The 21,737-nt window shown below is 40.7% G+C and overlaps 1 protein-coding gene across 3 annotated transcripts in view; it reads left to right on the top strand.

Moving 5' to 3' along the window:
- The window catches only part of lrmda (leucine rich melanocyte differentiation associated), a 224,029-nt gene that overhangs the window by 106,486 nt on the left and 95,806 nt on the right, over positions 1-21,737 (top strand). The gene's annotated exons all lie outside the window — the stretch shown is intronic.

The raw sequence follows: 21,737 nt of genomic DNA, 5'->3' as shown, positions 1-21,737 counted from the left end.
TTATCATGCTTCATCCTTTAACGTCTTTTCTGTATAACATATTCCTGCTGTCTTTTTTTTTATTCAGCTGTCAACTTCTTCTTTGGCCAGTTTACTTCTGTTGTTGTTACGTCACTCATGTCATATGCGCCACCATGAGGCGTCATGAAGTAATGATGCTGTGAGTCAAATTGGCAGAGAACGTTTTTTTTTGGCATAATTTTTTAATTAAAAGTATTGATTTTTGGCACCAGTGATTTGTTAATTGTATCACGAGTCAGGTCGGCGATGTTTTGACATAGTGATATTTTGCCCGAACCCTCGCCATCGTACAGGCTGAGCTGCCTGGTGTAGTAATGCTCACTGTGGACTTGTGAAGTTTTAAAACTGAAGAGTCAGCTGGGTAAATAAAAGCATTATTTAGTTTGAAGTAACTCTCAGCAGGTGTAATGGGTCTGTAACCCCTTGTCCCTCTATGAATACTTCTCTCTTAGCGTGTTGGTTATCTGAAATAGGCTTGTAATCTCAATCATCTCATTTTCTCTTGGATTTTCCCACTCTCTTTACATCACCGGTGAATTACTTCCCACACTAGTGACACTGGACGACTCTGGACTCACAATCTATTACACGGCAAGGACAAAATAGCTCTCTCTTTTTAAATGAGGCCCTCTCTGTCAATCCATTACCCATCTCTCTGTTTCTCTTCCCCTCTATCTCTCTTAGCCTTCTACATTGTGCTCTGTTTGTGTGTGTGTGTGTGTGTGTGTGTGTCTGTGTATGTGTGTGTGTTTGTGTGTGCATTTGTGTTGGAAAGTCCCCAAGAAACCATTTAGGCGGTAGAAATGGAGCGGGCCCAGGCCTCAGGTGTCCGTGTCACGGTGATGAATCACATAGAACACATATTAAACCTTCCTCATGTGAGAGAGACCTGTGTTGAGCTGCAGCCTTTCCCCGGCTGCCCTCTCCCTCTCCAAAAAATGAGATCCATTGACGTACAAAAAAAAAAAAAAAAGAAGAATTATAAATATGACTGTGTGCTCTGCACATAAAGGCCGGCCTGTCCCTGAGAAATTGATTTATTGGATTCCCTGACATTTTAGTTGTGGTCGTTATGTTATATTTATGGGGGAATTGCTGGAGCCTCTCATTATGCTCTCCTAATTTATTTTACATACTTTTATGGCCGCTTGTGCTCAGCAGGCCTTTACGGCAGCTGTTATTGAAAAAGAGAAAAAAAGGCAAGTACATATCGATCAAGATTTACATGTTTATTGCCAAGATTGTGATTTATTTTACTGTGGTTTCTTCTTCAGGCTGAGCTGCTTCTTTAGTCTGTTGTCAAAACCAAGTAACCGCATGCAGAAAGCTTTATTACCCCTATATTTTACACCGGGCATTAGGCTTCATTCTATTCATTAATGTATTATGTCAACAAAGAAATATAAGCTATTGTGTGCAGGCTGTGACAGATATGTAAACTTTGATATATGTTTATAGTTTAATTTAGCTTTTCCTTTTATGTCAAGGCACAACCAATGAACAACAGATTCTTTCCTGCCAGACAACTCCTACATCTGGACTTGTAGTGTTGCCATATACTTCATGTTTTAAGCAGGCCTATATTTTAAAGTGCCATCAGTGAAAAATAACAAATCCTTTGATTTTCTTTGCTTAAAGGTCACATATTGTACTCCTTTTTCAACAAGTTTAAATAAGCCTCAGATGTCCCAAAAACATGGGACGTGGCTTGGCTTGGGCTTTCTCCTGCACCATGCCAAATTGTTTACAGTAAGAAGACAGAAAAGCATAATATGTAACCTTTAATACATGTGATTATTCTCATATTTGCACAGTAAAAAGATCATAGGACTCCCCGTTGGCTGTTTTTATTATAGAGATACAAGCTCTTTAACACCAAAACATAATCACTGAGCTCTGAGCCAGTCAAAGTAGTGTGTGAAGGGCACATTTGTTTAACAGCAGTCCATTTATCCTCCTTTCAGAATGACACTCTCAGATACCTTGTTCAGGTTGTTCTCCGTCAAGTTCTGTGGCCTTGGACATGATTAAGTAATAAAAACAATTAAATTAAATTACTTAAACTTTTGATGCATTAAATAGTGTCCCAAGATCATTCCTCAGCATAAAGGATGTGTAATTAACAGCTGAGATGAAGCGGTTATGAGCTGCTTCTTATTAAATTAGAGCCTGGAAAAAAAAAAGCGGTTCTTTCAGCGAAGCTCGAGAACTTGATATATGCTCACGCGGCTGTGAGCATCACCTACCATGAAATTTAGTGTTTCCAGGATATTTAACATTAAGACGTAGTTAAAATTAATTCCATGTGCAATTTCTCAAAAAGAAAGCTGACAACTAATGTCAATAAATCGTGCTGGGCCTGAAACTGGTGGATCGTAAATCTGTTGCGTGGTGCCGCCCCTCAATGTGGTAGTCAGGGGTCGAATGGGGGTGTGAAACAGGGTGGAGGAATGAGGAAGATGGATTTGTCGGCCAGGGAAGGAGAAAGGGTGATTTGAAACCCTGGACACTGATTGGTGGAGATGAGGCCTCGGTGTCCTTGCGGTGACATTCAGCGCCTGATATTTGTTTGGCTTTAAATAATACCCTGGACACGGCCGGAGAGTGATGGCCACCGGGTCGGCTGACATTGCAGCCCGTGCCAAGGTGAGCGACTTCAGGACACTTTCTCTCGCTCCGTCTTCCCCTTCATCTCTCCGTGTCTCTCTCTTTCTGTCGCTGGCCTGTCAATACGCATCCGCTTGTCTGATGGGTCCTTCTGAGGAGCTTACAGCTGACATGCTGGTGTCTTTATTTCCACCAGCAATCCTTTTAGAGTTGGCCTCGGTGATCAGTCATGCCACTGACAAGCAGCTCAGGCCTCAGCACCTCAGCAGCCCTCCATCCACTCCTCCTCATATCTCTTTGTCACTACAAAGGATAGGCAGAGAGAGACTGTGCCCAGAGGAAGAATTTAGGTTGACTCCATTTTTCAGACATTGCAAGACATCTTATTTATCTCTATGTCCCAAAGATGTGATGCCTTGGTAAAATTGATACAAAGCAACTACTATAACCCATTTTGTAACTACAATAAGCTTTAAAATGTTCATCATTGAAGCTCCTGTGATGAGATTTTAGCTGGTCACACTGCATATTTTGAATGCAGTGTCCTATTTTGAGGGAAATTTAGGAGAAGGTGTGACATTGTAGCCATCTTTAACATGAAATAAGTGTAGGAAGGCTGCAGCAAACAGGAGATTCTACAAAAGTTAGCAAAGTCTGCAAAATAGATGGGTGGATTTCTCGCACCCATTAGTGTCAGTAGAGTTATTTACATCATTATGATAGATGAAGTTGGTTGTCTAACTTTAGCCCATGTGGCCCTGAGATGAACACATACATATTGACACAAACACACACACACTGGGTGGCTGTGTCCTCAGTCCTGGGACAGCCTTTAGTTCCTGGGCGGAGTAAGTGTGAGTAGTTTTCCAGCTCGTAGGAGATGATGTGCTGTTGATTACACTGGGCCGCAGTAATTATGGGCGAGGGCTGGTCCTGGGTTATGGCCTCTGTGATTAGCGGCTTACTGTAAATGACTTATTTACAGTTTTGTTGATGCCTCTAAGAGAAATGACTGACTAGCTCCCCACAAACGGGCCCTTTTACAGCCCTGGTCCTCTTTAATTAGGAAGACTTTGGTGACGTTCAAATTTACAGCTGACGTGCGGAATTCCCATTTAGACACTCAGCCAGAACCGATGAATGATTAGTGAGAAAACAACATATTATAAAGTCCTTGAATGCTGCAAAGTGTGGAGGTTCATTTATTATCATTCCTCTTTGTTTTATGCTCAAGGGCTGCTTTTCTAGAAAATGCCATGTAAAAACTGTACGGTCAGTAATGTAGTATTGGATCGGGCAAACTGGACCTAACTGATTATCTCCCATATACATATAATTGTATCATATAGCTCACTGATAGTTTACCAGTTTCAAGCCCACACTTTAATAAGTGGCGATTAAATCACCATGCATTGATACCTATTTAAAATGTTCTCTCAGCTTAAAAAAAGAATCTTAACATCTACAACCCACAATGTTTTCATTGGAAACTCTACAATGTCAATTCTGCATCGAGGCTAAGTACTTATTTACATATTGCCATTTGTAGTTGAGTGGTTGTATTGTATCTGAGTTAATGCTCTAACTCTAACCCTAACCCTAACCCTTTGTTAGCACAAATATCCATCCAACACTGTAGCCTAAAGGGAGAAATAAAAAACACTTATTCTCTCGTCTTACAAAAAAAGTGCAAATCGTTTCCTCTATTAGGCGAATATAAACACAAATATCATATCCAACCTTCATAAATGATTTTATCTGATATTGAATTACATTGTTTTTTTTCCTGTATTGCAGAGCGGACATTGTCTCCTCCTCCTCAGTGATCTGTTTAAATAAAACCCATAGCTGTCCTCTCTTTTATTGTGTTTATTTGTGTTTCTATTTCATGTTTTGTCCAAATATATAAAAAAAAAGATTGAATTTGAGTTATTATATATTTAAGTCACATGTGTCTGAATTGTAATGCTGGCTAAATTAGTGTCAGCTTCCAGTGACCTTACATTTAATATAGAAAACATATATGTACTTTTGAAGATCTTAAACCAGAGCTTGTGTCACGCAGCATGAAACTCTGATGTGCTTTAAAAAAGTTATTTAATCAAGCAACTGAATAACAAGCCTTGTCTTGTATTTGGGCCAAAAGTACTACTAAATCCTACCATCTTCTTATTAATACTACTTATCTAAGCGGAGCTCCAAACTTCTTGAAGAGGCTGATTATTTTTCACATCAATAAAAAAAAGACTGTAACACCATTTGCAAAGTCTAGCATCAGTTTGCCAAAACACATCCATTTCCCTCACTCCTCTTCAATGGGCATTTTGACACTTCTACCTCCTTTTCTCCAAATTTGTCTCCTATTCCTCCCAGCGTTTATCTTCTTTACTTTTTCCCTCTTCCTCTCTAGGCCTTATCTCCTTTTCTGATGTCTGTTTAACAAATTTACAGCTTTAATTTCCCCTACAAACATGTATCGCTTCCAGGTGTGTATAACCAGTGGTGGCGCTGGGACTTGTGGGTTGAGGTCGTGGGTCACTCTGATTAACAGCCATCCTCTCCCTGGAATGACAAACTTTCCCCGGTGCTGTCACCAAGAAGTATGAAGCTCCCTTTTGTTCCCCCCTCAGGCAGCTATGACAGGCTGGCCAATCAGAGTCCTGCAGCTTTAAATCTGCCAAAATTTCCACAAAACAAAAGGCTCTTCAGACTAGAAAGCAGACACAAACCTGCTGCTTGACTGGCAGAGATTACACCCAAGTGCTTAGTGCATATAATTACAAGTAATTGGCAAATAGTAGGCTCTGACTAAACAGAAATTGTTTCATTATGTCTAATTAACACCTACTTGATTATGGTTAATTACTGGTGTTTGATAATGGAGGAGCAAAGTTGTCAGTCTAGAAACAAGCAGGAGCCATCTGGATCATTGATAACCATATGCTGGTGTCTTGCTTCCCTTTGCTGGGACCAGAGCTGTCAGGGCCACCGACAGTGGCAGGTGTCTGCGGTGCATTAGACTCAGCATCTGCACAATGTGTAAACACAACACAGCTCAAATAACCACGACAATACAAAACACACAAGGAAGTGCCGGTGCATGCACAATGAAACGCATGCCTGCACACATATAAGCATGCCATTAATTTTCATCATTTCATTTCATTTCTGTCAAAATAGCATCTTTCTATAATAATGTCAGATCCAGTTTCCTTTCTTATATTTGGTAAGGGGGGGGGCTTACTCATTATTGTTAAAGTGGTATGTGTAGTTAAAATGCCAAACATAATTAACAGTGAGAATTAACGGCGAAGAAATGATCATTCCAAAACTGAAGGGGAGGTTGGAACAGATACCATTAGCTGCAAAAAAAAAAAAAAAGAGTTCCTAAGAGCCTCGAAAATTATTCGAAAACAGAAGGCTCCCTGCTGTAAACAAAAGAAATTACCTTGCACTAAAATTGTCTGTCTGTCCCGGTTAATTAGCGACACGAGCAATGTGAAATTAGCTATGACGCAGGAGGAAAAGAGAAAGATAAATAGTCCCTCATAGGGAACAAATAAAGTCAAGACTTGCCTTTCGTAGCATTTGTCATGTTTAATTGTGGGATCAATTAAGATTTGGGGGATAATGATGATTTATTAGTGTTTGTGTATAATTTGATATTCATTAAGTCAGCCAGACACACGCTGGTATCAGCTTGTTAATTGTGTTTCCTTTTTGTTGAAGGGTGGCTTTTGAATGCAATTGGCCTAAAGTTTTACAAACTCACTTGGCTGAGTGGTTCTGCAGCGTGGCAGCCAAGCTCCATTGTGCTGCTATAGCAAATTTGTCACTTCTTGTTTTCCTGTCTTCACTATCATTTATGAATTGCCAGTGCAACTGTGCAATCCTTTGGTCCAAATCCATTGTACTTTTAGTTTGGAGTGGATAACCTGTATCGTTTAAATACTTAATGCTAAACTCACTGACCTTAACTTGTTTCTCCATCCTTGCCCCCCCCCCCCCCCCCTATGTCCATGAAATTCACAAGCTGAAAGGTTTGCTTAATGAATTGCACTGCTTTTTGATTATTAATTTGAAGGTCTACCATGGGATAAAAAAAAGTTATCTCAGAATGCTTTACAAAGACCTTACTCTTTGTTGTATTTTTCCTGCATCATTTTGACACAAAATGTGTCTAATTAAAAAAAAAAAAGGCAGCCCTTAAAGTGTGTTTAATGTGTGAGTTGAAAGACACATCTGCGTCAAATGTAACTCCCAGACTCCTCAAGGCCATACTGATGCCATCCAGAGTAGTCAGAATATGGAATAATGTATTTCTTGGGCGTTTTGGGCCAATCACAATAACTTCAGTACATTGCACATTGCTCTTTAATGTATGTTTCAACTTTGGTTAACCAGTTGGTTTCATCTGCCTTCAGCGATATAAGTACAATCAAGTATTTTCTGCTTAAAAATGAACATTTATGGAGTGTTTACTCATGATTATTATTTAGAGGAAGTATACTGTATAAATGGCTAAAATAATCCAACCTTGTAATGAACCTTTTGAATCACTTTGGTGTGCATTAGCATGTACATGTAGCATGTATTGAACTTATAAATATGATTTAAACTAAATAAATGTCGTTCCTGTAATGCCAGTTAATTGTTCTAGTCCCTTTTTACATGATGTGATGGTCAACTGTGCCAATGCAGCACTAAGATCTAACATGACAATTAAAAGAGCAACAGAGGAGTAAGAGATCCATGGTGACATTAAAACAGCTGCTTTATGAGTGTACATAGAAAATACAGTTCATAAGATAGAATATTCATGACAGGAAGCCACTGAGAGTGATTTTAATTGTGCTGTTGGGGCCTCCACAGCCACATTCACTCTCCACTCACAGCATCTTATTGTTATAATGGAGGCATTGGTCAGATGAAGAGAACAGTCATTTGAGCTGTGCATAATTCAGCCAATTCATCATGCACATGTAATGTGTGCAGTTTGAGCGCACCAGACAGCAGTGATGGGAGAGCACTTTGTTGTCATGCCCCCCTTTTTTTTTTCTACAGCAAGGCTAAGATGTAGGCCAAGTGGAAGAGCGCCAAATGATTCAACACGGGACGAGATTCCAATTCAAAATGCGCAGAGCTTTTCCTCCTTATTCATTTTCTTAGATTACCATCAAATTTGTGTCACCAGCACGGCAGCGTTATTGACTCGCTGCGATGCATTCCCTTTGCTTTCGTTGTTATTAGTTGACATGCTGACATTTTCATATGTGTCTTTGCTAATGCCTGCAAATTGCACTGACCGAAGAACGTGAGAATTGAACAGATAATTTTAACAAGATTCAACTGCAGATGGTGCCTTACACATATAGAATACCAATCGTAACCTGTTTTCAGAGGAGACTAAGGGAGCCAACTCTAATGGGTTTTGACAACATTGTATTAGGCACAACAACTACGCATAATGTACCGAAAAATTGGACGTGAAATTGGAAACATAGCGGAGAACAAAGTAAATTTACATGCTTTGGTAGGTTTGGTGATGTCTGATATCATACTCTCTCATGCAAGCTCTATCTGGAGGGAGAAGGCAGGAGCTGCAAAGGGGGGCTTAACAATGGATATCAGTGGAGAGTGCTTTTAAAGTTAAGGCTGATGGATGGCTTGTCAAAAAAATAATTGCACTGGTATGGAAGTGGGCTCGCGAGAGCTTGCCGAGGAGGGGTTGGGTGGGTATGGGGGGTGTCAGAGTGGCGGAGGAAGGGAGGCGCGATCAGCAGAGAGCATGATGGGAAGTGACAGTGGTCTGTCAAGAGGCAGTGGCTGCCCAGAGAAGTGTGAAGCCAGAGCTATGAGGTGGCAGGAGAGAGCAGGCTGTCAGAGCAAGAAAGTGGCTTTAATACGGCGAAAAGCAAAGGAATCCGCCTGTCAGGCCTGCTCAGCCAAGCCATGGCACGGCAGGAACGGAGGAGAGAGAAAGGAGAGGAGATGGAGAACGGATACGGGTGAAAACAAAGGTAGAGAGAGAGAGAGAGAGAGAGAGAGAGAGAGAGTGAGTGAGGGAGAGACTAAAGGAGGAGGGAGGTGGAGGACCGGGGTACGAGTAGCGAGAGCTGTGTGGCAGCAGGAGAGGCATGACGGGAAATTGTGTGGGACAGAGGAACAGGCCCAGCCGTCAATTAGAAGTTCCCGAGGAAGGCTTTGGCGAGGTGATAAAACTCATCAGCTCTCCTACTCACTCTCCAGGTGGCACCGGACTAGTTCTGTGCTGCCTTTAACAATCTGCAGAGCTACTTCTGTGTGTAACTATAGCCTGTATGACTCCACACCGCAACTCTACTGTGTCCTTGACTTCTTCGTCAAACATTTAGATCACTCCGCCTCCCACTCCTACGAAGAAAATGATGTTTCTGTACGATATTGAGCCCACGGAGGTAACCGAAGACAACGGCAGGCTGATAATAACAATGGTGTATCATCCCTTTGCCATTTACATGAAGTGGTGGAATATATTTAATAAGGCTTGTCTGCTCAGTCTTGACCTTGAGTGAAAGCCACTTTAATTCTAGCGACCCATAAGGGGAAGCTGAGAGGCCCGGCGTTTGATTACTGACATGAATGTATGCTCAATGGCTTTTCACACTGGAGCAATTGCCTTTGTTTTGCAGGGCTTCTGTGATGGGGCTTCTTGTATGCTACCCTGATATGCTGCATGATTGATGCAGCGTGTCAAGATGCAATAATGACAGTGTCACTTTTCCAACATTGCTGTGGTGTTACGTGATGGTTTTGGCCTCATTTTATGGACACCGATTTTAATGACATTTTCATGATGTGCCTTTATTGGGTGCCGTATTTTATAAGCGCACATAATGATTTGTAAATGCAAACTGAGCAACAAAGCAGTCCACACATGAGAACCACGCAGTAAAAATGCGCTCTCCGTTTTCGCCGTGGCTGCAGTATGTGCGGCGCAGCGCGAGCCATGATCTGTGTCTTCACATTCATAAGCAATTAGTCTTGCCATAATTTATTCGCCATTAAAGGCCCATAATTAAAGTTCTCTGGAGCTTCTTTGAACATTAAATTACACTCTCATTTTCTACAAATATAAACCGTGATATTTAAAGGGCCACTAACCACTGACTCACATAATCAAAAAAAAGAGCTATTCTGAGAACTTATCATTACAGTTCATCATATAATGATACGTTGACTTGTGAACTTCATACTTCGTCAAGCCCCTGAAGAGTTGCCAATTGATTGAGCGACTGAGTATGGATTTTAATGAGGATGTTAGAGGCTAGTCTTGTTGGTGCTGGTGAAAACTCTTCAACAGCTTGACGTTATTAGCGGGGGCATTTGACATTCATGCAATCTTTAACTTTCGCAGGATGCTAGGTTTATGAAAGACACGGAGGGCTTCTGGCTTTGACATCATGTTTGTGTTTTGTCCTACAAACAAATTGTTTCTTTTATTTACAGGCTAGATTACTAGAAGTGTTGTAATAAATAACTGATGTGAATTCTGAAAAAGTATTTTTTGTTCAGTACAATTTTTTTTTTATAACCATTCAATGGAGAAAAGAAGAATGGTTGCTCATTAAGTTAATGTCTTAAAACTTGGAGTATAGTAACAAACCATAATTCATCTGATGTATTTCATGTTGCCTGAAGGAGAACGTTCACAATATGTGAAGCCACAGCCGACAGCAGGTTAGCTTACCTTTGCACAAATGCTTATAAAGCATCTAAGCTAGCTGTGTCCAGAGGTGATTCATTCTCCCCAGCAGAACATCTAGAGCTAACTAAATACCATGCTATATCCCATTTCTGACAAGTGATGAAAGGTTTCATAGGAGTGAAAGACATGATGTAAAAAGGAAGCGCCAGGTTGGTGGCTGAGCAACAGAGTCTGATGCTATGATGACAGTTGCTATGTTGAATTTTACATATCACCAGTGCAAACGAAAGAGCAGTATAAAATTAATATTGATCCTTACTGCTTTTAAAATGTCTCTTTTTAAGTCAGACTACTGCTGGGATATTTTCTAATTACAATTCAAAAAGCGCTATCCATTAGGAACATTTTTGGGGTAAAAAAATATTGCAAGAGAGAGAGAGAGCGCACAAGATTGGCAAAACATTGAAAATTTATTTTTTGCAGTCTTCAATCACCTTTTTCAAATACAAGTAAAGTTTCAGTCTTTAACATACTTATTCTTTCACTTGCTAACAGTTTTAATGTTAAAGGTTTGGTTTGTCAAGTTGGAAAAAGCAAGACACAAATCAACAGTGAGAAGCTGTGACTCTACAGCTTGGTGTTTTCAATACCTGAAAGCGAGAGACTGTGTCAGCACTGATTGGGGAGAGAAAGATATATAGACTACCAAATTGATGAAGTGACTCAGGAGAGGGAGATGTAGAGAGAAAGAGGCCTGTATGGATACAATGGATGGATGGATGGAGGGAGAGCCTCATTTAGCTGAGAAAAGGCTGTTTGGCCTGCCCGTACAACAGAGGGAGAGTCCGAAGCCATTGATCTCTTGCAGCCAATGACAGGCCAGGACTCAGCAATAATCATGACAAATGAGCGGCGCTTCCACCAGATGAGAAACTGCCGATAATCACACAGAACCACCACCCCCCCACCCCCACCCCACCCCATCACCACCACCACCACCAAAGAAAAGAAACTAGCAAGGTCGCAATGGAGAGCTGTGGAACTCCAATACTTCTTAATACTCCAGAGGAAGATATTGTTGGAAGAAGACGGATACAACTGAGAGGAAGACTTTATTGTCATTGTATCGGACAATGGCATGAATAGGAATATATCGTGCCCACAATGCACGCTGTATGAAGACATGGAATTTCTGGGCATGAAAAACGTATTTCACATTGTTGTTGATATAGTATTAATTATGATAAAATTGGGACTGTTTTGATGTTACAGCAGGATAATTAAGTGTGATTTTCATGCATGTCAAGGTCAATGACTAGGAGTTCAAATTAATCTCTGTTATGTGTTTGAAGTCTTAAAACAACGGTAACACAGGAAAATGAATGAGGCTGATGACACGCTGCTATAAAGACATCCGTGCCTGCAGTGTTCCTCTTTGTAGATTAGAGCTAAACAATAATGATTAAATTGCCGCAGCCAATCAATCTGGCTCCAGATAAAGTATGATTGGTAGCACATTATCCCTTTTCTTTCCCCTCTGGAGGTCTCCTTGTCTCTGACAGCAGCCCCTGACAAGCAGACATCCCTGCCTCCCTGGGTGAAACATTTTCTAATCAGCTTTATCTCGCACATCTGAATTTATCTTATTCGTGGAAAATGCCAATATATTAACCAGCTTGTATGATACACAAGGTGACCCTACGGACTTAATGACATAATACATTATCCTTAATGAAGTCAATATCTCGTCTTTTAGCTGTCTGTCTATTGGGCCGATTAATTGCGGTGTCATTAAAGTTAGCTCTCTTTTCATTTGAGCTTGGCAAGTGGCATAAAACTAATGTTCTTAGTTATCAAGCGCTGGAATAGGATGGAGGGTGGAGGAAATTACACAGAGGACAAGGGGGTTTCCGACAGCCCACTCTAATGTTTTATTCTCAGTGACGCCACACACAGATGCATGTTTTTAACCATACATCAGATATTGTTTTAATGCTTTCATATTAATGTTATGCTTTAATTTCACAGTACTTGGTAATCATTTTCCGGGTTTTATCCTTCATTATGATTCTTGCCTAAAGATAAAGCAAGTATGACTACCATAAAAAGAAAGGGAATGACTTAGCAAAGCCGTTTTCACATATGCACTCCTGAAAATTTCTAGAGAATTTCTGAGTGGAGGGGACAGAAGAGGGGGGATAGTCTCAGGACGTGACGTCAAAAGAACAAAGCAGAAGTAGTGGACGATGCAACAGAGTTTGCTATAAACTCGCTATAAAGAGAATATTTTCTTTATATCAATGCTATGTGTAGGTCAACAGAATCAGAATATAAACGTGTACGGAGATGGTGTTGCTCGCAAGCATAAAATCTCTGTCATGCAACGATTTCAAGTCATAAACGTCCCCAGCCCCTCCCACTCGCTCCATCTGAATTCTCCTGATTATATCCTGCTGCGTTCTCAGGTCACTCGGACCTAATGCAGAAAACAATAGAAGGGGGCTGGCAGGTGAACCTCTGGAAGTCGGGCTGTTCGCGTTCACACATGCAGCTCACTCTGAGTTTTGTGCAAATTGTGTGAAAGTACTATGTTTTGATTTGTATGTTAGAAATTGTCATTTTTCGTTCATTTGTCTATGATGCAGCAGTTTTTCATGTGATTGACAGGCTGAAAAGTGCTTTCGGTAGAAATGTTCGCCCTGTGGCTGTGACTGTGTGTTTAAGGGGGCAGTAGGGGCCAGTGGCATGGTCTTCCCTAAACTCACACGATTCTGTCAGAAGAAGTCAGAGGAGTCATAACAACTTGCAAGTCTCTGCCAGTGGGCTGAAGGCTGAAAATGACACCTGCTCTACAAAACAATCGTTTTTTTTGTGATGGACTTTTGTTCCCAACATATGCTCCACTATGCCTTTTCCCTTTTTTTCTTAAACTAAGCAGATTTTAATTAGGTGTTCTAAAGGTTAGAGATGTAGTTTTATATATTCAGTGCTTATCGTTGAAAATCACTTTTTAAACATACCAGTAAGATACCAAACAAACAACAATTATTTGAAGTACAATAATGTATGATACATGAATGTACCATACTATTAGAAATGATGATAGGATGAGATATGGAACAAATGGATATGATAGGATACGATTCCTGACCTATTTAGTTGTCTCAACATTAGGACTAATACATTTCTTCAACATGGTCATTCCGTACTATTTATAGGTGCTAACGTACAACTCAGTCCATGGAAGAAGTTTGACAAAGACAAAACAATTCACTGTGACAGAGATACATCTCTGTCAGGGCAAATGCACACACACCTGAGCCCCCCCTCTTGCTGCCACTGCCCCCTCCCTGTTTTCCCTTTACCACATCCCCCTCACTTCTCTCAGCACCCCCAGTGCTGAAACAAGCAGACAGGATGGGGGTAATTTACAACGTGTTATCTTTGTCTATAGCTGCGAAATGATATGAAGTAAATCAAGGCAGGAGTAATGAAAGACTGGGAATTCATCCCTGTGAGCACATTTTAAGTGTAGTATCCGTTATGGTGGCAGCGCCTGAAGAGGCTGGAATGAGACGGGCTGAGGGGCCATAAAGCAGCGGCGGGGTCCATGTTAATGCTGTCTGTCTGGGGTTAGTAATTGGGTTGCACTGATGAGTTGCTTCAAAGACAAAGTGTAAATCCCCCACGCCTGCCGTAAATCTTACATTGTTGGAACAAGGTGCAATCCCAACAAATATTGATCCTGCCTGGAGGCCTGCTGTGCGTGCGTGCGTGTGTGGGAGTGTGTGTGTGTGTGTGTGTACCTCCAATTACTATAGTCAAACCAGTACACCCCTGTAGGCTTGTTTTACAGTACTCTTCTATCCTTGTGGTTACCTCCGATTTGGCCCCTGTTGTTTAAACTGCTGTGCTCGTTTTGTGAGCGAGATTGTCGCTGCATGCTGCACCAGCTGTGTGTTAACGCTCTGAGAGTCGGTTGTTGATACCTTATGACTTTGAGTTCTCTGGATGAAACGTGACTGCAGGTAACTCATTGAACAATGAACATTTTTTTTGTAAATATTACATATACATTTTTATTGAGACGAAAACCCAGTTTCATGTTGTCATAGTGCATTCTGGTTAATTGATCGGCAGTCTGCAAAACATGAAGCTTGACAATTTGACAATAAAGCCATTTTTTGAAGAATTTCTTAAAATGTTCAGTTCAGAAATCTGAAATTTAGGATGTGCTGCAGATGCACTTCTCAATTTATACAATTATACATTCTCTATCTATGAGTGTTGGAATGCTGGTACACAAAGCAAGACACTTGACAACATTGGTTTGTGTCTAAGGACTTATACAGTGAGCATCTTTCAATATTTTGTGACACTTTCTGGACCAAAATATTCTCAGATCATGAAAATAATCATTGGATGCAGACCATAATAATAAAATGTCACTAAGTATCGTTATATGTTTGTGAGGCTCATTTATGACTATGTGAAGTATGTACTTAATCAAATGATCCTCTGAAAGTAATGACAGTTGGTATTTAGGTAACAGGACTCCGATCACATGTGCCCTCCTTTTTACATCTAACCTTTGAGGTTTTGAAAATGTCATTGAGCTCTCCTTAATCTGGGTTGTGGACTAGTGTGTGTGTTTTTGTGTGTATGTGTGATCCAAGCAGACAGCTTATCGTTAAACACATCCTATCTGGCTTGACAGGTCACTGTCAGGTACAGCTCCCCTCCTCTCACACCCCTACTGATACAGGGTGTCACACACACAAATCTACCTGCAGGAGTATGCTAATGTGATCTGATGGGGAGAGCTGTTAAAGCTGTGAACCACTTTTTTACACCTCATAGTCTACCTTATTTTTGCCTTGTTTTCACAGTGACAGAGCTGGATCATACAGTTGTTGTTTTTTACATTACATTCTAAAATATATATATATCAATAGAACTCATTGAATCGTAGCTGGGATGGGGAAGGTGATATGCTGAGAAGCAGTGACATGCCAATGACTTTCACAGTGAATATGTTTGACTTCCAAAAAAGGTCACGTCATTTAGAATAGGAGTCAGCTTGTCACCCTAACCTCACCTGTCAGTCCGTTACATTAATCACACTAATCTGCACAGGCATGCAACCCACTGCTTTACCTGAGAGCACCCATGTGTTGCACATCAACCTGTTTACTGCTCTTGTATGTTGGTTTTATGTGCCATGAGTGTCAGATACTTAATGACATCACAAGTTACATTTCCAATACAGAGATGGGATTTATGAAAAGGCTACAGCTATATAGACTTTTTCTTTACATATGTCTTGAGCTTAAGGCCCTGTTCACACAACAAAGATTTCAGCAAAAAACGTTCACCTTTTGATGCTTCTCTGCTCTTTCGTTTACACGACAACAGCCTAAAAACATAAAGTTTGAAAAATCGTTTCTAGAGTGCAAGTTAATAGCCATGTTCAAGTAGGTGGACAACAACAACAACAGTGGCGCTATCCCGAGTTCTACTTGTGCTGGCCACTCTAATGAATTTAACAATGCTTTTCCAGCTAGTTGTAGATGAACTCTAGCATCACTTTGATCAGTGAAGCTGCATTACTTCTATGCACCAAAACATAATCCGACTGTACGCCTGCAAAGGGCAGCCAAAAGGCGTTTAGCCACTAGCTATTTTAATATGTTTACACATCAATGGTCTGTAGAAGAATGAGTATTTGCCATGCATGTGTTTCATTAAAAAGTCACACCGCCAACTACTGGCCTGGCCTGTGTACTACAGCGTTTTTAGTTGTTTTAATGGATCTGTGCATGCTCGAGCGTGGAAAAATGAATCCGTTTTCAGTGAACGGTTTTGTGTATGTTTGGTCTAAAATTGTTGCCAACAATTTTCTGATAGAACAAATCAATTACCTGTAATTAACTAACTAGCTTCAACCAATTTTTAGCAAGTGATTCTAGCCTTCAAAAAAAAAAAGAGTTGTTTTTTTGTGTATTGGCCCAAATTTGTAAAATAAATAATAGTTTCACATTGCTATGATTCAAAGAGGACATAACATCAATATCATCTTCTCTACCTTCTTAAAAATAGTTTTTTTGTGAGTTTCCCAAGTAGCAGAATTATGGTGTTTATAGTTGGAGCTTTAGAGTTGTTTTGTTGCTACTGGGTGCTGTGTGGATAACTCATAGCCCCGGCTTTCTGTGTCCATCTGTAAAAGAGGGAAACCTGGACCTGGTGTGATGGTACAAGATAAACCAGCACCAAGGAAAGCTCCATTAATAATTCTCTTATTTGGGAACAGGGCCCTGTGCTTACAGAATACAGGGCAGTCCATCTCATACAGCGAGGAGGGGGCTGGAGGAAAAAAAAAAAAAGAAAGAAGTATAAGGTCAGCGGGGAGAAGCTCCCTCTTCCATCTGCCCCCTCCTCTGCTCTCTTCCACCCCTCCCCTGTTTTTAGAGTGATGGGCCCAGGTTTTCCAAGGTAGTGCATTTGTCTGTCAGGAGTCTTGGCTGGCTGGCGTGATTTAGCTGCTGTCAGTTGATGCTGGTGTCCAGAGGATGATAGCGGCTGGCTGGATGGGGGGAAATTTGTTACCTTTAGCTCTGACAGGGAGATAATTGCTGATGGTTAACAGAACGGTATGGAATCCAAAGGGTTGGAAGCAGCGAGCAAAGTAATGGGATACACAGCCAACGGGTTCAGCCCATAATTCTGCCTACATGCACCTAATCTAACACTTACTCTGTCTCCCTGCCTTTTCTCTCTAAACTACACTTAGCATTTTTAATAGTCCTGTTAGGGCTCGGATAAAAGCAGACAATCCTAAACTAATGCTTTTTTTCTAACAATTTATAAACACGATTATATAACAGTTATTTCCAACTGAGTGCTTTGATTGGACAAAAAGCATTCCATGAGTGCCAATATAGAGAACACCAGCACACCCTTTTACATAAATGTATTAATCCAATGTCATTATTAAATAACAATACAGCAATTACACAGCATGTTTTGTGAAAATTGATCAAGCTGGTACCTTTGGGTCACTTTTGACAAATGCAACTGTGAGTAGACTCCAATTCCAACAACTCCAACAGGATAAATGGAAAAGTAAAGGTGTATTTCTAAAGACCATGTAGATGGTCTGACGTTGTTGATGGACATTGAAAAAGTAGCAAGAGTGCACGCCTGTGTTGCTTTCAACAGTCCTGTTAAAATGAGGAATAAGTTAAACTCTGAGTATACCTGCTTTTAACTACACATACGCGAATGCATGACGTCAGCCTTCCGTATCCTGCGTTGTTTTGGAGCGTTGGCTGTGCACGTACTCAGAAATAAATGCTGCGCGTCCATGAGATGCAATACAGTATGCATATAACCGCTCGCCGCTGTCTGAAGTTGTATGGTGATGAGACTGAAAATGACAACATCGGAGACACCGGAGAGCCGCTACAACAATGGCTGAACGTTTTGAAGAAAAGTTAATAGATCAGGTCCGCAACTACCTGCACTTAAGCATGCGTGCCAAAATAGCTGGTGAAAGATCATCTCTACTTCGGTGTTTTAAGCCGTCTGATTTATGTTGTGCTCCCTCTAGAGGAATCCTCCAGTAACAAGCGTTGTACATTAGCAAGTATGTGAACATTTACGCTCATGACGCAGCAGGTTGTCCAAGCATCCAAGCATGTGCAGCATTTTTGCTGTCTCCTTATATATGTTGCTTGTAGAGTCGTATGATAGCGGTATCATACTCCTAGGTCATGCTGTTGTACTAAATACCCACATTGCTGTTAATTGTCTTCAGTAATTGGCCTGTGGTCTAATGGCTATAACCAAATGTCCAGCCATGCTGATATTCAGTACAACAGCACTCCCTCTCATGCAATATTTTTGGATGGGTTGCTTATGCAGATATGTTTAAACAGAGCAGTTGGATATACTTTGAGATATATGTATGTATGTATGTATGTATGTATATGTATGTATGGGTTACTTAGCTTAGCTATGAACATTTTATTTCCATTTCCCTGTTCATCACCTCGTTGTTTGTTGTGTCAAATGCTGAACTAAGTGCTAATTTTCAAGTCAATAAAAGTAGTATAAATCTGCCCCACTCTTCTCCCTCTCATCATTACAGTGGCAGAGCGTCTATGCTGCTTTGCACATTTAATTAAGACAGAAAAGCAAATTTCTGACACTCCCTCTATCCTTAAGGCCTAAGCACTTCACCCTCACACGTCCGCCCCATTCTCCCTCTCTCATGTCCAAGACGTCCACAGAGGCGCCTCCCAGTGCCAGGATCAGGACGGCCGTCAGTCAAGCCATCCAAACTGCCAGCAGCATATCACAGAGGGAGTTAAGTAGGAGGCGGACCTGAGAGTGCAAGTGTGATAGGTTGACAGGGCGCGATTGGCAGGTTAAACCCCTGGTTAATTGTCTTCTCCTTCTCACATTGATCTGGAATCTACTGGGTTGTAATGCTGAGGGTGGAGTTAAGCAGCTTACTTAGGTTTGGATCGTTGCATTTAATATCATCTGTTTTCAAGGCAGGCTCAGTCTGCTTTGAACAGTAGAACTACTACTACTACTTACTACATGCCATAGCTTAGTCCATTCTGTGCTTTAAAATTTGTGCTTTAAATATGAACTAATAGCGGGAGTACAACATGTCTTTCTAACACTGCAAAAAAAAAAGGAATTGAAAGCTGTCTAAAGTTTTTAATCCATAACTCATAGCTTTTATATTTCATGACATAATTTAGTATTTTGCAATAGAAAAACCTTGAATGGGCTTCACTGGGCTTATATCGTCTCTATTTGTGATGGCCCATCTGCATTAATAAGCGGCACTGATAGGGCCTTAATGCCCTGTCACTCCCCGGTTGACCTCAACATCATATTTTTATTTTCTCTCTGACAATGAGAGTAATAGGAAATATTGATTGGCAGTGCAGTTAAGTTGTCAGCATAGTCATTTAATGTGTCAGGAGAACCAGTTAAATTGTCAAAAAATCACTTGAGGACTCTGCTCTTCCTTAACGGCTTTCTATAAAAGCATCTCACTCAGAGGGGAAATGCTCCCATCCCCACTGAATTACAGAGCTTTTTTTATCGACTTCTTGTTCTGTATCGGGTCATTCATGCTCGTATTGATTCTAATATGAGACCAGTGATGTTTTCTTTTTAATTTGCAGACATACTGAACACCTAGGAATACCTCGAATGCTTATAATATGGTATGAGACCAATCGAATCTTGGTCTACATAGTTATAGGGTTACATTTTATAACAATATCAACAATCAGAAACTATAGCATAAAGACAACATGGAACCATCATACCGTTATGGAACCTTTATAGTGTGTCTTCACGTACAACATACTGCAATGCTGTTTGGATTTGTTTGAAAAAATACACAATGGTATACATTTTGATACGTTGGTGATTTATGGGAGCAGTCGAGAAAATCCCCTCCTCAGATGTTATCTGTGCTGATGTAAGGCTTGTAAATATTTCCCATCAGTTTGATCCGTCTCGTTGGTGTTTCTTGGGCAGCCCTGCCTGTCAATTAACTGTCTCTTTAATCTTCAACACCCCCCCCCCCCCCCCCCAACACAGGAGGATGCATGATGCAATAAGTGATCTGCAGAATGATCATCAAGCGTGCATTGATAGCGATTTGGGAGGAGTCGGAGATAGCTTTTCATTAGGATTATGTTCGACAACATTCCTTGTGTAATAATATATGTTTAACATCTTAGAAAAGGGTTGTTTTCTGGTACAGTATAAAGAACGACACAGCAGCAGGAATGTATAAATGAACTTTGCATGAAATATTTTTCAAACGATATTATAAATTAATACATTTCAGTAGCTGCAGTACTAATTTACACATTTCAATTCATTTTTGTTCTACGATTCAGTAATTCTCTGTCCACTAGTGCCGTGGGTCCCAAAGTGGGGGTCAAGACACTGAGAGGGGGTGTCCAGAGATTCCTTCCAAAAAGCATATACAAATGGAAAATGGTTTTAAATAGCATATTTTATCAATTCAAGAGATTACGTATTTTGATTCTAGCGTTTCTTACAATAAATGACAAAAAAATAATATTACAGTGTTTTGGCTGTTGTATGTTGTTCTAATGCAAGTTTTTGAATATGCCTAATAGTGCGCGTGTCTGTGTGCAACATTAAATGTCTAAACCACCTCTAGGGACAATGGATGTCCCCAGTCTCTCACACCGTTATTTTGGGGGTTGCGGGCTGAAAAGTTTGGGGACCCCTGCTCTGGTGTATTATATTCATGATGTACAGAGTTGCAGCTACTGAAGATGCAAGTCTATTATAGTGTGCAGACTTGTTAAACTGCTCAGCAAATGACTTGATATAGTGTTTTTAGAGCTGTAAATTATAGGCTTACTGTGTACAGAACAGTTGTTTACCTATATCTTAGGTTTAGCTCCCATAAACATATCGTCACAGGGCTGCACAATAAATCACAATGATATCATTATCGCAGTATGAGCATTCACAATAGACAGATCCCTAAAGTCTGAATTTATTGCAATTTCAAAATTACAAATATTTAAAGAAGTTAGCAGCAATGTTAATTTTCCCACAAATCTGAACTAATGTACTTTCAAAATGTTCAGTGAAGGACTTGATTGAATTTGTCCCTCGGTACAGAGACAGGCTCCATTAAGCATCGGGCTAAAGGGTTGGGGACAGATCAGTTAGAGATATAAGAAGGGGAGCTGCCAGTCTAGTCTGGCCTCAGACCCAGATCAGGGGTTAAGGGAATAAAGCTCCACGATAAGAGGTCCGGGGTCAGGTAGACAGCCTCCTTTTGTCCAGCCCCTTTTTGGTTAAGTAACATTCAGCAGTCCAGAGCAGGGCACACATGAGACTACAGAGTTAGAGGATGGATGGAGGGGAGAACAAGGTTGAGAATGGGAAAGAAAAGAGGTATCTGTTTGTACATCAGGATAGTGCAGCGATTGCATCTCAAGCAAACTCTGCTTAACTGTCTTTGTGAGTTTGGCATATCTGATTCTAGTTCTATCAGTCAATGACTTGGAAATTGTTTGTGACAGTAACAAGCTGCCTAATCAGTTGATTGATGGATGGGAGGAGAGCTGTTAGATTGTTAGATTGACATTTCCATGACAGAGAGATAGTGGTTTCAAAGTTAATCAGACTAAATTGACCGACAGTTCCACCTCACTTCTCTGCTATATTTATCTTTTTTTCCTCCAAAGGCCTCTTTGCTCTGTGACAATGTGTACTGCAGTTCTCTCTGCTGTGGGAAGTGGATGATCGTGACAGTTGGCTGTCTCAGTGTTTTATGTACCTTAAGTCTGTGTGTGTATCTGACTACCGACTACCCTTTCCTCCGGGCCCTTTGCCCCCC

This window comes from Labrus mixtus, chromosome 6, assembly GCF_963584025.1.
Source record: "Labrus mixtus chromosome 6, fLabMix1.1, whole genome shotgun sequence".
Lineage (NCBI taxonomy): Eukaryota > Metazoa > Chordata > Actinopteri > Labriformes > Labridae > Labrus > Labrus mixtus.
The sequence above is the reverse complement of the archived record's forward strand: the minus strand, read 5'-3'. Positions and strand labels throughout refer to the sequence as shown.